The sequence below is a fragment of the Acomys minous genome (assembly GCF_964271855.1).
Source record: "Acomys minous genome assembly, chromosome: 11".
NCBI lineage: Eukaryota > Metazoa > Chordata > Mammalia > Rodentia > Muridae > Acomys > Acomys minous.
The window spans coordinates 92,133,694-92,151,523 of NC_140492.1; the positions used below are offsets into that span (position 1 = coordinate 92,133,694).

General features: G+C 43.3%; 1 pseudogene across 1 annotated transcript; it reads left to right on the plus strand.

Moving 5' to 3' along the window:
* Nucleotides 1-841: 841 nt before the first annotated feature.
* Nucleotides 842-2,293, plus strand: LOC311608078 (eukaryotic initiation factor 4A-I-like; annotated as a pseudogene). Its single transcript has 2 exons — nucleotides 842-1,162; nucleotides 1,552-2,293. The product of its transcript is annotated as a eukaryotic initiation factor 4A-I-like (transcript).
* The last annotated feature ends 15,537 nt before the right edge of the window (nucleotides 2,294-17,830 follow it).

Sequence of the window (17,830 nt, forward strand, 5' to 3'; positions counted from 1 at the left end):
GCTTAATGCTAAGAATCCTTCAAACAGTAAGCTACAGATGGCTCAAAGAGCGAAGAGCTCATGTTGACTGCGAGGAGGCTGGTAGAATCCTTGTGAAGCAAGCATTTGATATGGGACATGAGAAAGTCAGGGGGCCTTAAAGGACTGGGGAGACAGAAGATGTCTGTCCTCCTAGGAAACCGGTTTTAGTTACCAGGATATGCTTGTTCTTTGTTTGTGCCAGGGTACTCTTTCTAAAAGCACTTAATCTTCCCAAGGCCAGCGCTAATAGGCACTGATGTTGTCTTTTATGGGAGGAAACAAAAAAAAAAAAAAAAAAAAAAAGACAGAAAACCAAATAAAGGTTATATAACCATGTTGCAAACTGTAAGTGCTTTACGTTCCACTTTACCAGAATCTCATCAAAGACTGTGAGGTCACGAATGTACAAGTGTGTATGTGTGTATGAGGGGATGTGTACTTGTGCATGTGTGTGTGTGTGTGTGTGTGTGTGTGTGTGTGTGTGTGTGCGCACGTGCCTGTGCATGTGCACAAACATGTGTTGTGCATGTCTGTGTGTGTGTTTGTGTGTGCATGTATGTGAGGGTGACAGGGTGTGGTGTGTTTCAGTGTCTGTGTGCCTGTCTGTGTTCACAGGCCAGCCTTTTTCTTCTTGCTTCTGAGGCATCTTAAACGGGAAGAGCACTTGTCACAAATATTCTTTGAATCCATTTTGTATCAGGGCTGCTTCTCTCTGTCTCTATGAGTTTCTCCATGGAAAGTCATTTAATTTTCTATGGGTTGATGCCAAGACCCGTGGCCTATCGCTCCCTTGAAAAGATATTGTGGCTATATTCTAAGGATCGTGTCTGCGAGTCAGGATTCTCGATCCAGAGACAATGGCCCCCCGATGGGATGGAGCCTGAAGACGTCATCGAGAGTGACTGGAGTGAGATTGTGGATAGCTTCAATGACATGAATCTCTCAGAATCCCTCCTTCATGGTGTTTATGTCTATGGTTATGAGACCTCTGCCATTCAGCAGCGAGCTGCTCTTCCTTGTATCAAGGGTTATGATGTGATTGCTCATAGGCCCGTCTGGGACTGGGAAGACAGCTGCATTTGCCACATCAATTCTGCAGAGGATCGAGTTAGATCTGAAGGCTACTCAGGCTCTGTTTCTGCCACCTGTGGAGAGCCACAGATAGCAGCGCCCCCTGCTGCTTCACCGGCGCAATGCGCCCCCCCTTTTGGGCATGCGCAGTGAGTAAACCTCGTGCATGCTCAGTGAGCAAGCCCCTTATGCGCATGCCTGAAGGCATGGCGTGAGGTGGCATGATTCAAACAAGTCATAGCGTCAGGTGGTGTGATCTGACAAGGCATGGCGTGAGGTGGTGTGATCCGAATGCACCAACCAGGAGTGACGACGTGGCAGTTTCTGATAGGACAGGCACACTATAAAGGTTCTGTGGGAGCTTTTCCCGGGGTCACTCCGGTAGTCAAGGATCCTGAATAAAAACTGCTGCATCCCGGTGTTGGTGTCTTTCCTGCTGGATGGGAGCAGCATCGACAGCCACCCACTCATGAATTGGCTCAGCAGACACAGAAGGCCGTTATGGCATTAGGAGACTACATGGGTGCCTCTTGTCATGCCTGTGTTGGGGGAACCAACGTAGGTGCTGAGGTGCAGAAGCTGCAAATGGAAGCTTCCCCATATCATTGTGGGCACCCCTGGCCGCATGCTTGATATGCTTAACCAGAGATGCCTGTCCCCTAAATATATCAAGATGTTTGTGCTGGATGAAGCAGATGATGAAATGTTAAGCTCTGGGTTCAAGGACCAGATCTATGACATATTCCCAAAAGATTATCAGTAACACACGGGTAGTTTTGTTGTCTGCTACAGTGCTTTCTGGCATCCTTGAGGTGACCAAGAAGTTCAGGAGACACCTCATTCGGATTCTTGTCAAGAAGGAAGAGCTAACCCTGGAGGGTATGTGCCAATTCCACATCAATGTGGAACAAGGGGAGTGGAAGCCTGATACATTGTGTGACTCTTATGAAACACTGTCACCCAGGCAGTCATCTTTATTAATAGCAGAAGGAAGATGGACTGGCTGATAGCCATCAGTTATGACCTTCCCACCAACAGGGAAAACTATATCCACAGAATTGGTCCAGGTGGTAGGTTTAGCCATAAGGGTGTGGCTGTTAACATGGTAACAGAAGAAGATAAGAGGACTCTTCGAGACACTGAGACTTTCTACAACACCTCCATCGAAGAGATGCTCCTCAGTGTTGCTGACCTCACTTGAGAGGCTCTTCTGCTACCTGGCCCTAGCCAGAGTTCAGTCCTGGAGGGCTGAGGAACAGCTTGAGCAGAGAGAGATGGGAGCCAAGGGGTGGGCATCTTGTTTTGTTCTGTTTTGTTTTTGTTTTTATTTTTGTTTTCTTCTCTCTTTGAATAAATGTCACTTTTTGAGGCAAATAATAATAATAATAAAAATAGAAAAGATATTGTGGGGTCAGCAAAATGGTGAGTGTGAGATGGGAGTTCCCATAGCCCTGACTGTTTTTACCTCTCCCATAATCACGCCCTCAAGTTTGTTCTGGCCAATTAAATCTACACAACAGAACAGCACAATTTATGGTTATTAGGCACTCTTGGTTTTACATGTCATTGGACAACTTCTCCACTGGTAATTTTCTCACATCTTCATGTCAGACTTTTCACTTCTGCCCAATCCCTGACCCCTTTCTGGGTCAGCATAAAGAGTGTTCCCATCCTGAATGCAGGGCAGCTTCACACGTCACCCCCCTCTTTAATGTGAACCCTGCCGTGACGATTGCTCTTCCAGCCCTCGATCAGCTCGTTATGGCATTTTCCTAAGCAAAGACCTTTTTCCTTTCCTTAAAAAAAAAAACTATTCTAGTGCCAGGTGCAAAATGGGCCACACATGTTTGAAATGGAGAGGAATCCTCAGAAGGAAACTGTAATTGAACGGGAATGCCTCAGCCGGGTAGCTGTGTGCCACTGGGGACAGAAACAAGTAGAAGAGTGGATTTGTTTACTCACTGAGAGGATGGCCTCAGGCAAAACCAGCAGAGAGGCAGAGAAAACAAGATACAAGTCATGGAAGCCAGCTGTGGATGTGGAAATTGGAACCCTAGCCCTCGCTTGAGCCAACACGGAACTCTAGGGCAAGAATGGGAGGATACAAGGGATAGGATAACCATTGAGATGTAACAAGAATAAATTAATAAAAAAAATTTTAAAAAAGAAAAAAATAAAACCATAAATTAAAAAAGAAAAAGAAAAAGAAAAAAAGAATAACATCACAGAGCTGACTGGAAACAAGAAGCCCGACCATTGTTCTCCTATGTGAAACATCATGGGCCCGGCAGCTCCTGATGGCCCAGGATAGTTTGTGAGAGTGTGCCCTGCTGTGAGTGGTTGCCAACTAACAAACAGAGGCTCCAGATGAGGTGTGCACCAGCCAGGTGACAGGGAGTGGAAACAGAATCACAGTGTCCAACACTCGTGTGAATATAGGGTTTCTAAGTCGAAGTCTAGAGCTGGTCATACTCAAAAAAAGTCAGGTACACACCACACTGCATCCCTCCAAAGTTGCTTTCTTCTTATCCTTTTCCTCTGTAATTCAGTTCAAAATTGTTAGCCCTTCACGTTTGTGGCATTTTGTGTTCTAACTTTATCTCACTATGTACATTTGCTGTTCTCAAATGGCAATGCTGAGTGCTTCTTGGTTGCACAGTAGGAAAGATGAGGGTCTCACTATGAGTTTCTGTCAGATAACATAAGTCCACGTCAGGGGGCTGACATACATGGTCTAGGCATGGCTGAGTTCTGATTGTCTGAATGGCTTGTAGTCGGATTGATCCAAACTCTGGCGGCAAGGCAGGGGCCACATATTTGCAAACATTTTCTTACGCTGGCCAAAGAAATGAGTGTTCTGTCCATTTAGAAGCAGCTTGTCTTCTAAATGAATGTTTGACAGTGCCCTATTCATCCGGTAATTGCAGATAAAACAATCCCAATACTCAATAGTTTTGTATAACAACAACAACAAAGAGGATGAAAAAGATGTGTGTGGTTGTGCTGCAGAGAATTAGAGCCAAGATCTGTCAGTTGTGAAACAACAATTAAACTAATTCCGAGGAAAAGTCAAGGTGATTTCAAGGACGTGAAAACCCCACAGACGCCCATGACTAGAAATGATAGCAGGCTAGAACGTCGTGTCTCCATTTTTCAGCCATGGGTTGGGTCCATCATCCTGGATTCTACTCCAGTTACCATGGTTTCCAGGGCGTCCTTATAGTCTCACCTCACACACAGCTGTGAGACGCTACTCCATGTTAGGCTACTAAAGCCTGAAATGACCTCCTGGGATTCTCAGTTCAAATGCTTGAGAAAGGGAATCTGATTGAGTAAGATGACTCCTTCCAGGTCACTGAATGCTGGACAGAGTGAGGAGAGTTCTGCTGTCTCAGTCAGTAAGTCAAATTGGATAGCAGGGCTACAATGCATTGGCATTTATGGTACATAGCACGTGCTAATCTCCAGCATTAGATGCCTGTGCTGGGTGCAAAGGAGTTTGTTCCTCTATATCCTGAGGTCAAGATGATAAAAGTACGTGAACAAATGAATCAGTTATTTAATTCACATGAGATCTATTTTCAGATTACTATATACAAATTATATGGGTGGGGTCAACAGGCCACTGTGAGAACAGCTGGAAAAAAAAAAGAAATTTTGGTCTCTGTTTCTTCAGTGATACAGGGTGACATCTAAAATATTAAGGAAAAAATTTCACAGTTTTCTCCAGATGTCACTGTTTTGTTTTGTTTTTTCAGGACTGCTGATGTTGAAACTAAGATGTTGGATTCTAATCAACTAAGTCTTTGTGGTCTCAGCCAGCTTTCTGGAGCCCCAAGATGGCATCTGCATTACAGTCTACCATATGACTTAGAGGAACAATGTTGCAGTCTGTGTTACATATAGTATATCTGGAAAATGTTTAGGAGGGCCAAAGCTAATAGCAATACTTGAAATTTCGTCATCATAAAAAAAAAACCACTCACACCTTCATGGATTCCTAAATTGTATTCCCCATTGAAAGCAGTAGCACATCTTGGGAATGGTTTGTTCCAGGAAGGCTCAAGTTGATACTAGGCATCTTATCTGAAAAAGTAATAGCGTTGGGGGATGGTCTGATGTATTTTGATGCTAATTAGCGCTTACTGTCTCTGTGAACAACCTTTTGCTTAATAAAAAGCCCATCCCACCTGGCCAAGGCAAAGGAGATAGATGGAGCTATGAGAGAGAAGAATTCTGGGAAGAAGAAAAAACCGCCACCAGGAGAAAGGAGGCCTGAAGGGAAGAGAGGAAGGCCATCATTGGTTAGCTGGAGGAGAAGCATATGGCCGGCTTGGATGGAGAATCTGGCCCAGACGAAGAACATGAGAAAGTATTCGGGATTATAGATGGGAGGTAGCTTGATAGAAGTTATTAGAAGCAGATGGCGTGAGATTGAGACAGGTATCCTATGCCCGAGGCCCCACTATGGAAAGTAGTTTAGAGGATTGATATCTGCCCTGCCCCAGGTTAACTAAGGCTATTTTAAAATATAACAAGTGTCTGTGTCTTATTTGATTGCTACCTGGGCCTACAGACAATACAGGTAATACAGATAAAATTTAAAAACAATATAATACAGTGCAAAACAAAACAAAAACAAACCGAAGACCTGATGATGTCATGCCAATGGAACACAGGAAGTAACTTAAGAGTAGATTTCACTGGCTAGATTTGGAATAAGTTGAACATTATAAAGGAATGACAACTGTTGGTTATAACATTCTCCAGTCAACTGCTATCCCTCAGAGAGAAGAAATGATTTGTTTAAAGAATACAGTTAATAAATGTAAGTTAAATGATAGAAATCACCATTTGGTAACTCAATTCCCAATATAATAGTTGTTGAGACAAAGACCCTCAGTGGATTCCAAAGCTGCTGAGTGAAAACACATTGATTACAAAATCTCAAGTTATTTACTGTGTTGGTTAAGCTCAATTGTCAATTTGATGACATGTAAAGTCACCCAGAGGACTGGCCTCTCAGTGTGTCAGTGTGACATTGACTTGATTAGGCTTGCTAAGGTAGGAAGGCCTGCCCATTTCCTGAATGGGGATCCTGGTCTTCGTAAGAACAGAGGAAGCAGTTATTCCATGCTCTCTGCTTCTTGACCACAGAAGCAATGTGACCATCTGCTCCACTTCCTACCTCAATGACTCCTCTGCTGCAATGGACTCTATCCTGGAGCTGTGAGTGAAAATAAGCCTTTTCTCTCTGAAGTCGCTTTTGTCAGAGAATCCTATTACAGCAAGAGGAAAAGTAATTAAAACACTTAACTAAACAAAAGTAGAAGCAACCAGTCTTCAGCACCATGAATGGTCGAATTATTGTTATCAATAGTAAGACAAGCTTGTTTTGTGTCGTGATGGCTAATTTTGCCACCTTGCTTGGATTTAGCATCACCATAGCAACATACCTCTGAATGCATCCAGGAGAATGTTTCCTGAACATTTCAGATGAGGAGGGAGAACCCACCCTAAGTGTAGACAGAGCCATCCCATGAGCTCCAGGCCCAGACTGAGAAAAGCATTCTGATCACTGGGATTCATCTCTTTTTGTTTGCTGACTAGGGACACTGGGAGGTCAGTGCCTCACACTTCTGCCACCAAGCCCTCCTCACCTTCATGAATTGTATACTCAAATCATGAGCCAGTCCATCCTCCCCCCCAACACCTTTTTTTGAGACAGGGTTTCCCTGTGTAGCCCTGGCTGACCTGGAACTTACTCTGTAAACCAAGCTGGCTTCAAACTCAGAGATCCACCTGCTTTTGCCTCCCGAGTGGAGTGCCTGGGATTAAAGGTGTGCGCCACCACCACCACCACCACTGCACCCAGCAACCCTTGGTTTTTTAAGTTGCTCTTTTCAGAAAATGATATCACAATGAGAGAAATAATGAACACATGTATATCTTGTAATAATGCATAATGATATATGAAATGTCATGTTTAATATTTCTCTGAAGTTGACCAGGCCTACAGATTTGGCTTACAGTATCCATTAAGGAGCAAATTAAATTATACCTTGAAAAAAGTTATCCCACAGTTCAACTTGCTTTATTTAGTCACTGGGCCACGGAGAGAAAAATATTCTAGAAGTTTAAAAAACAAACCGGAAATAAACAAGATGATTGTTGTGAGTTTAAAACTAGAGATAGAACAGAAAGATGAAATGTGAGGCCCTTGCCTAAGTCCTGAAAAAAAATTTTTGAGACATGGTTTCCCTGTTTATATGCCTGGCTGTCCTGGAACTTGCTCTGTAGACCAGGCTAGCCTCTGCCTCCTGAGTACTGGGACTGAAGGCATGAGCCAGCACTGATTGGAGAAGTATTTGGTTGTTAAAGGTATGAAGGGTGTTTAGAAAACATTGGGTATATTTAAATACAGACTAGAGAGGAGATAGCATAGTGGAGTTGTTGTCTACTTTCGGAGGACTGTGGTCATGGGAGCTAACGCCTATTACATTTCTTCTACTGAAGAATTCAGATGGGTGTACATGTTTGGACTGTAGTTCAGGGGGAAAAAACCACTACAGTGTGATGTGGGGAAAATGGAGGGAGGGATGGACATAAAATGAGACAGACAGACAGACAGACAAACAGACAGACCAACAGACAGACAGGCAGACAGACAGAGACAGAGAGAGCACAGCAAAATGTTGACAGTTGCTGACCATCTACAGTACGCACAGCACCCTCATTTACTATCCTTTTCACTTTTATGCACTTTGAAGTGTTAAAACAATTTATTAAAATAAGAGAAAGAAACATTCTAAGTATAGCTTAGAATGAAAAAAAAATCTCATAATATAATCTTAAACGTAGAATTATAAGCTGTAAAAGGAAAATATAATCATATGTGAACTAAGATGCTTCAGAACTTTAAAAAAATATTTTTTTTTCTGCCTTAAAATATATCCATAGACTGTTTGACATTTTCTCCCTTGGCTGAGGGCCAGTTTTAGGATTTGATTAAAAAAAAAAAAGAAGAAAAAAGAAAACTCTAGGGGGCCGTAGTGATAAGCTAGCCCTTCAGAGCAATCCTGCTCTTGGAGAGGGCCTGAGTTTGGTTCCTAGCACCTACAAACAGAGTCACAGCCTCCTGTAACCCCAGTTCCAGGGGATTAGACATCTTCTGGCCTCTACTGGTACCAAGGACACACAGGGTACTCTGCTGGTCTGATGTATTTTGATGCTAAGTACTGCTTGCTGTCTCTGTGGCCCACCTTTTGACCAATAAAAGTCCATCACCTAGGCAGGGCAAATGAGATAGGTGTGACTAAGGTTCCCTGGCATGGGGAGACAGAGAGAATCTTGGGAGAAGGGGGAGAGCTGAGGAGAGGAGAGGCGAAAAAAGACTGCGCCATCATGGGTTAGATGGAAGAGAAGCTCGTGGCCAGCGTGGATGGAGATTTGGCCCAGATAAAGAACATTAGCAAGTATATGGGATTATGGATGGGAGGTAGCTTGATAGAAATTATTAGAAACGGTGGTCATAGGATAGGGGCAGGTATGGGACACCTGGTATGTGATACCTGCCCCACTATGGAAATTAGCTTAGAGGATTGATATCTGCCCTGCCCCAGGTTAGCTAAGTTTGAAATACAACAAGTGTCTGTGTTTTGATTGATAGCTAGAGAGTTAAAATATACTGCAATAATAATAATTGTAGGCCTGCTAATAAACAATTATTAGGCAATACTGGTAAATTTAACCATAATAAGTGGCGCTCGATGTGGGGCAATTATTATGCCATACTGGTAATATAACAACAATAGTGCTCATATATACACTCAGGGACAAAGAAGAAAAGAAAGAAAGAAAGAAAGAAAGAAAGAAAGAAAGAAAGAAAGAAAGAAAAAAATGTTTTTAAAAGAAACTCTCAGCTACAACTCCCCAAACCCTAAGCTGAGCTTTTATGAAGTTTTCCTGCATAGAAAATGTTGATTTATTTAAGATGCTATAGTTTGCAATAATTTGCCACACAAAAATAGATAAATAATACAGCAGGTTAAGATGTTATAGCTGTTTGGTGGTCTGTCTCAAACCTATAAAAAATTGTCTGTCATTGAACACACACACACACACACACACACACACACACACACACACACACACACACACAAATACCTTTTTAAAATAATTTGTCCTAAGGAAATATTAGACAGGGAGACAAGAACACACATGAGATGGGAGGAAATCTAAAGTCCCAACAATACAGGATCAGAGGTGTAAACTATGGCGTGTGTAAGCAATGAAATGGCATCTGGCCACTGGAGAAAATACCTAAGTGTCCTGGGCCATCTCTTTATATTTAGAAGTGAGGTGCTAAAAAACCATACAAACAGTGCCTGCCTCGTTGGCAGATTTTACTAATTGGCTTGACTCTCCTTGTGGAGTTCAAGCCCAGTGGTCTACCACAGTTTCATTGGCCCACTCCCACCTTTCACAGTGCTGGACTTTTCCCCAGAGCTGATTCGTTTTCCCAGAGAAGAATGCTTCAAGCCCCCATCATGTAGGAGTGAGTCTGGTTACACAAAGAATTGGGAGGTAAGGCAGCTGGAATCTGAGCCGTCTAGTTTAGGTTGGGAGTATAAGCTCTTGCCCTCATCTGTCCTTATTAACCACAAGCATGGAACCCCAGTCAACACCTCAGCGAAAATCATCCTCCAATCTTTTATCAGGGTGAGCATAGGTGACCGTCCCACGATAGCCTCCACTTCCAGAGGAATCAGCTTACACGCTTGGATCCCAGCAACCACATGAGTGGACCAAGCTGGTGACTAAGTGATGGATGCAAACAAGGAGAAAGAGTCCTGAGATGACAGGAAGAGGCCCAGGCATCCCTTGCCATCCCTAATTGAGTACAGCAGCAAGAACAGCCTCAGGAGCAACAGCAGGACCACTTGGAACTCCCGTTGCTCTAACAGTGAAGCGTTGTGACATTTTTTGTTTCACAGAACTGGGTAACCAATGTGGCTGCAAACAGGCAGCTGACTGTGGAGTGCTGGGAAGGTGAAGCAGAGACGTGCTGGCTTGTGGCTTGTGGCTCTTCAGGAAAAAAAAGAAAAATTATTTATTTATTTATTTTTACTGCTCACCAAGGTGTTTTACATTCCAAATTTCTAAGCATTTCCTATAATCTTGGAATTGGATTATAAAACATAAGTTTAGTCAAATCTTACAGAACCTGTTTTACCACGCAAGGTAATACAACTTTAGGTTGCAATGATTAGCACAGAGACAACTTTGGTGACATTGTCACAGGACATTATGCTGCCTGTCTCACATCCCAAATTATATCTCTATTCATTCAAACCACCACCTACAGCCTCATTGGAGACTTCGAGTCTTCGCCCAACAGAGTAAATTTGAACTTGTGTCTGGTGAATTTCTTTGTAAGAGTCAGTTCTCACTGTGTTACTGAACTTAGCCCTGAACTTATGTGCTTTAGAGGTTATTCTGGCTTGATCTCCCAACTAACTGGCACTACAGGCATGAACTGCTACGTCCAATCGTCAATTAAGTCTTTGCTGTTGTGAATGGTATCTTTTTCTTTCTTTCTTTCTTTCTTTCTTTTTTTTTTTTTTTTCTCTCTTTTGAGACAGGGTTTCTATGTGTAGCCTTGACTGTCCTGGACTCGCTTTGTAGACCAAGCTGGCCTCGAACTCACAGCTATTGGCCTGCCTCTGCCTCCCGAGTGCTGGGATTAAAGGCGTGTGCCACCATGCCTGCCTTGAGCTATGATTCTTTAAAATCAGAAAATTTGGACTTTCCACATCATTCACATGGTTCTGGTACCAATTCTATAGCATTCTAAGGTGAAGGCTCACCCCCTGTGGAACAGCGGCGGGTCCATCTTTTCCTTTCTGTGACAGTCGTTAGTGGTATCCATCAACTTCCCACTTTGCTCCATCTGGGCTCACAGGAGAATGGTCCTTCCCACCACAACAGTTTCTGATCAATGCTGTAACAAATAACAGCTTTAAGGCATCCACATTTGTTATTTTCAGTTCTGTAGGTCAGAAGTCTGACACCAGTATCTTTGAGATAAAATCACCGTTTAAGATATATTTACGATAACTATATAAATAAAAGCAAAAGAAGCTACCCTTTTGGTTTAATACAGTCTGTATAACAATTATTTGGAATGTACTGGGTTTTCTATGGTGCCCAATGTTGTAAGAAAACAGTAGTGGGAAATTTTGAGATGTTGCTCTTTTCTGTATGAGGATCAAAAGTTTAGAAAAGTGACCAACAGTCATGGAGACACCATTTGCAGTGTTTAACTACCCACCACACCTTATTTTGTCCCTTCTGTTAACAAAAAGTGGTGAAAGTAACGCAAGAAATAAGTAAAAAGTCTCTCATGCCAAGACGTCATCTAACCAAACCAAAAGTTTAGGAAGCAGATAGACCCCCAAATCGATGGTTGCCTTGATTCTGTCCTTAGGGTACCAAGCTAGGGATGAAAGGCAAATGATCATTTTCAAAAAGCAACCAATAAGAGAGGCGAGAGTAATGGAGCTTTTCTCAGCCTTTCCTCCCACAGCCACAGTGGTAGCCTAAACCACTAAACTTTATTTGTTGGGATGGGCTGCAGGCATCCCAGAGATTCTCGGCCCCCCCCCACCCCCCCACCCCACCCCCACCCCACCCCCACCCCCCGCTCTGGGGATGGTTGGAATGGCAAAGGGCATCTTTTCTCACAGTTGCTCCACATTCACCTTTGAGGATAGTACTCTGCTTACAGGCTAGTCTGTCATCTTGACCCAAAGCAGCAGATATCTTTGTTTTCCTGCATCTATGCTGTGATTCCAGGCTCAGTGCAGAGCAGCAGTTTCTACGGTCATCGGCATGTACAATTGTGTCCATTACTTATCCATAAGGTGTGCAATTATTAAATACATTTCCAGTTTAATAGAAAGAATTGCACCTCACTGGATGATTTGCGTGCATCTGTTCACTAACCAAGACTGAAGTGTTTTCTCAAGCTTATTGAGCGAATTGCCTCCCCTCTCATGAGAATTGCCTATCTGTGGCATTTGCTCATTAGCTATTTTAGGATTAGTTTTGTTCCCTTCATTTATCCAGTCTTGCATAATTTATTTTTATTTACAGTTTGTTCATTTATTTTGATTGGCACTGAGGACTGTTCATACAGAATGCTGTAAAGGGTCTTTACTAAAAGATGAACAGCTACCATAAAGACACGATGAAGTCCATCGAAAGGTCTCCTCCAAGATCTCTGTAAGAAAAAAAAAAGTCAAAGTCTTTGTTACCACTTATGTACATCCAAATCTGTCAATACGCTATTATTTTGCCTATTGTTTCTAAGCTTATTATTTTTAAAAGTATCTTTTAGCTGGCTTTGAGCTCTTAAATTATGTCTTATTCTGATTTTTAAGCTTTGGTATTGTGTTAGTCAATCTTTTAATCCATCTGAGATGGATTTTAGGGGGAATGAGGGAAAAAGTTGAAGACGCAAAAAATTACAAATTGACTTTCAAAATAGACCCGCTTTATACCTTTTATGCAACAAAATTATTACAAGAGTAGATGGCGGAGGACCATGAGTCCAGGCATTGCAAGGAGGATAAATACTCCGTTGTGAAAAACAGATTGCTCAGCCAAAAGAGAATAATGACAGAAAGGAAGCTCGTAAAATGTCGCTGTCTTGAAGCTGTTTGGGTTTTATTTTGCTTGTCTGAAAGCTTGATTGTTGCGGGGAGGAGAAGCAAACGGAACTGGGAAAGAGCGGTCCACCCTTTAACTCCATCTCTTACTGCAAAATTGCCTCTGAATGCAAGAGCTGCCTTGAATTGCCACAGCTGAGGCAGCCTAGAACGGACCGCAAAGAGTTCTGGGGCGGACTGGTCCACGATTGTGAGACTTTGCTGAACTGATTGTCCTTTTTATTTCCGCGAATTAAGCCAGTACCCATGAGTCACTTCAGCCTTTCTGCAGTTTCCCTTTGAGTCAAATATGAATGGGTATTGCCTATTGTTTACAGATCACATTTATCGCCGTTCAGCCCCCAGGGTGACCTGCCAGGCATCCCAGCTACTTATCTGTGGCTTCTCCGCAGTCTGTGTAAAACAGAAGGGGGAGAGGAGGAGATCACGTGGATCTCTTTCTGCTAATTGTCTGGAAAACTAAGGTGCTCAAAGGACCAAAATGTCCTCGGCACCCCTGCTGGGTGCTTTCTCCCTGTGGAAATCGTTTGTTTTGTTGAGTGATGCAGCGCTTGCCTTCGCCCTGTGGAAGGTATTTATCAAAATGCTTTCCAGCTTCACACCTGGATGACTCTCGTCTGAGCCTTTTGCACACTAATTGTCAAATAACCTGAACTGGGACCGTTTCCTTCCTTGTGCCTTAATACTTCATTTGCAGTGGTGTGCTGCTCCCAAGCTATTTAAGGATTAGCCTACTGACAACCTATTAGGATAAATATTTGAGGATCATAGTTACGTTAACTAGTTGCAAAGGAGATTAGAGAAGAAACAAAAATTGGAATATGATTCTGTGAACAGAAAAAAAGCAAGAGAATTTGCTGCTGTTTGAAATGTTATTGTCTGGTCTGCATTCTACATGTCCCTTTGTTGTCATTTTCTTCTTATTCTTCTTCCTCCTCCTCCTCTCCGTCCTCCCTCTCCCCTCCTCCTCTCCCCTTTCTCTCTTCTTCTTATTTCCTCAGCACTATCTAACCTATGCAGGAATCTTTAAACAAACGACTGAATAAAATGGAGCATTTCAAATTATATATGTACTCCAAATTTAGCTAAGACTATATGGCCATGTAGAGTCAGCACATGATTGCAGCTAATTGGAGGAAGGCACATTAAATCATTAAACAGGCCCATGCCTCATTTGAAAAGGAAATGTAATTCTATTTTACAACTTTAAAATCTCCTACCATGAGAAAGCAATTAAGAGCAGCTCAGGGGTGCTTTGATTTATTTTGGCCTGTTTTCTTACCTTATTAGAAGCAGTTGATTAATATTCATGTTAGACATTTACAATTCAGATTAAATGAAGAAAACAACATATTTTCCTATTTCTAGTCTTTTCTGCTCTAGCAGGAAACCAGGTTCCTACTATCCTTCATACTCAGTAATAGAATGCTTTTCTCCAGTAGGTTTTACCCAGGCAGATTGCAAGCCAACGGTAGGCTCCCAGTATGGAGTTTGCTAATAATGTTAGTTCTTCTGTACTTAACTCCTGCACCTTCCTGTGGGGCAGACTTAATGTTAGCACACTGTCTAGGGGTGAGATCGGAAGGGAATAAGGGAAGAACTGGGGCAATTAGAAAATAGAAGAGGTGGGGGTGTGGTGGGTGGAATATCATCCTACTGAAAAAATGAGAGAACATCACAAAGATAGGTAAGAATAGAGCTTCACCCCAAACCACCTTCATTTAATTTTTGTTGTCAGTCAACCAACATTTATTCAGTATACTCTATGTACCTGTGCCAGATTCCATAGCAGCTGTGCAGTTTATTCCATAGCAGCTGCACAGTTTTTTTTTAATGATTTCTTTATTTTTATTTCAAGTGCATTGAAGTTTTACCTCTGTGAGTGTAAAAATAATTTTATTCTCCTGGCTCAGTTCTTATCTGGGAGGCTTACTGCCTCTGTCTGCTAACCTAGGCCTAGTCCTGGAAGCTTCGAGCCTCTGTACAATCTAATCTAGGCCTAGAATGTTTTCAGCCTCTGAGACTTACTGCTTAATGAGCTCACCCTTACTTGTTCTTTCTGAGCTCCGGGCTGGCTGGGTCAACTCGGCTGTTCTGGCTCAAACTGAATCTTAAGTAGCTTCCCTTTCCTCTCTTTCCTCCTGAGAGTTCAGCATATCCTATTCCGTCAAATCTTCTCTGATTCGTCACCTTTTCTGTCATTCAATTAGACACCACTTCTAACGTAGACAGTGCTTCCTTCTCCAAGCTAACTTTACCTCTGTTAGGGATTAAAGGCATGTACTACCATGCCTGGACCTAAGCTTTTCTTTACCTGATGCTTGCTCTATACCAGGCTGGCCTTGAACTCAGATCTGTTTGCTTCTGTCTCCTGGATTAAAGGCGTGTTTGTATTCCAGCTGGATTACACAGATCTAGAAGATCTTCAGACGTGATCTCTTGCTTTCCAAATCATATAGATCTAAACTGTCTTTTTTGGATGTGATCTTTTGCCAGAATAGCCATTATCTGAATTAACATTTCTCTACAGATGAGGATGTAGGACCCCCTGGAACTGGAGTTACCAACAGTTGCGAGCTGCCATGTGGGTGCAGGGAATGGAACCTGTACTTCTTCCTGTTTCTTTTAAACACTCAGCACAGGGTCTTACTTCCGGCTCTTCTACAAAACCCATTTCAGGACTGTCTGACACTCAGCTTGTAAAGGCGCTTGCTGCCATGCCTGACATCCTGAGTCAGATCCCTGTGAGTCACATGACGAGGAGAGAGAACTGACTCCTACAGTCTGTCCCCTGATCTCCACCTGCATACCAGGATGGCTCTCTCTCTCTCTCTCTCTCTCTCTCTCTCTCTCTCTCTCTCTCTCTCTCTCACACACACACACACACACAGATGTAATTGAAATTGGATTCCTAACAGCTCCTCCTGAACGTCTGTCTAATCAACATCTTAGAGGCGAAGGGTTCAAAACTTTAAAAACCTGCTCAATGTGTGATTTTTTTCCCCCTCTCGGCTTTTAGAAACTCTATCCTCCCACCTACTTCGGTCTTAAGGTTCTGAGTTTGTGTTTAGGACTTTTCTCTTACATCGTTGAACCTATTGTGCAGCTGAGCTCCTCTTGTCTTCACCTCGTAAGCACTGGGACCTCACTGTACACCACCACACCTAGTTCTATGTAATGCTGAGAACTGAACCCAGTGCTTCCTGCATGCCAGAGAAGTACTCTACCAACTGAGCTACCCTGCCAGCCCTGGGATCTCCATCTTCTTTATGCACTGATATATCCTGCTTGGCACACAGCAGGAACAAAGCTGGATTCCTTCAATGCCACTTGAAAGAAAGATATTTTTGCATCTGCTTTGCACCAGGCTGGAATGCAGAGGCTAAATACTAAGAAGTAAATAAAGAGGCTGGGTGGTGGTGGTGCTGGTGGTGCACACCTTTAATCCCAGCACTCGGGAGGCAGAGGCAGGCAGATGTCTGTGAGTTCGAGGCCAGCCTGGTCTACAAAGTGAGTCCAGGACAGCCAGGGCTACACAGAGGAATCCTGTCTTCAAAAACCAAGTAAGTAAATGAATAAATAAGGCCCATCTTCACATCCATGGGGCGCAAACAGAAGGCCATGGAGAGCAGACTCTCCATGTGAGGAATTGTGATGACTTCTCTCACAGCAATAAGAGTGTTGCTGAAAAATTCATATTAGAGTCACACTGAGGCTTGGGACCTAGAAAAGACCTCCGTAACGATGCTTAATTCTCATTCAGAAGGGCAAATAGAATAGACACCAGAAGCAGTTGAAGAGAAGGAACAGGAAGGGAGCCTACCATAGAGGTCCTCTGAAAGACTCCACCCAGCAGGGGATCCTAGCAGATGCTGAGATACACAGCCAAATTTTGGGGTGGAGCACAGGGAGTCTTATGGAAGAGCTGGGGGATAGAAGGACCTGGAGGGGTCAGGAATTCCATAAGGACATCAATGGAGTCGACAAATCTGGGCCCAGGAGGGACCTACAGAGACTGATGCATGAGCCAAGGACCACACGTAGTGAGGACCTAGGCCCCTGCTCAGATGTAGTCCATAGGCAGCACAGTATCCTTGTGGGTCCCATAATATGGGGAGTAGAGGCTGCCTCTGACATGGACTCTGTTGCCCACTTATTGATCACTTCCCCCTGGCAGGGGGCCCTTGCCAGGCCACAGAGGAAGAGGATGCAGGCAGTCCAGATGAGACTTGATAGGCTGAGATCAAGGAGAAGAAGTCTCTGCCTTTCTGAGGACTAGGGGAGGCAGGGGGGGTATGAGAGAGGGAGGGCGGGACCGGGAGGAGATGAGGGAGGGGGATGCAATTGGGATGTAACGTGCATAAATTAAATTTTTTAAATTTAAATTTAAAAAAGAAAGAGAGCACCTCCCTAAGGAAACAGTTTAAGTTAAAAACCATAATAAAATATAAATGAAAGCGGGAAGAGGTTAAGACCAGAATAAAATATAAATGGAAGTGCAAAGGGGTTAAAACCAGAGTAAAATATAAACGGAAGTGAGAAAAAGTTAAAGCCATAATAAAATATAAATGGAAGCGGGAAGGACTGAGAAGAGCAGGCAGGGGCGGCATCACCCAAGCATGTACACTAGTGGCTGGGAAAGAGAAGAAGAAAACAGGGTGAGATGGCATTTAAAGCAAACCGAATTAAGCAGGTCAGGTGGTTGGGAGTGATAAGAGGGCAAGAGAGAGAGAGAGAGAGAGAGAGAGAGAGAGTGACTCAGGGAAAGAGGCCAATTTAAGCTGAAATCTAAGGGAAGGGAAATGGTAGCTTAGGTGACTCAGTTTGCCTGGAGCACATGGCTGAGCTCCTACCGGGACTGCTGAGAGAAGAGACCTAGTTGGAACCGACCTAATGAGGAAGTCCGGGAAGGTTTTCTGCAGAGTTGTACCGTCTTATTTAGCAGTGCCATGTGGACTCCAAGAGCAGCGGCACAGTAGCTAAGATTTCTGCTGAGGTCAATCCCC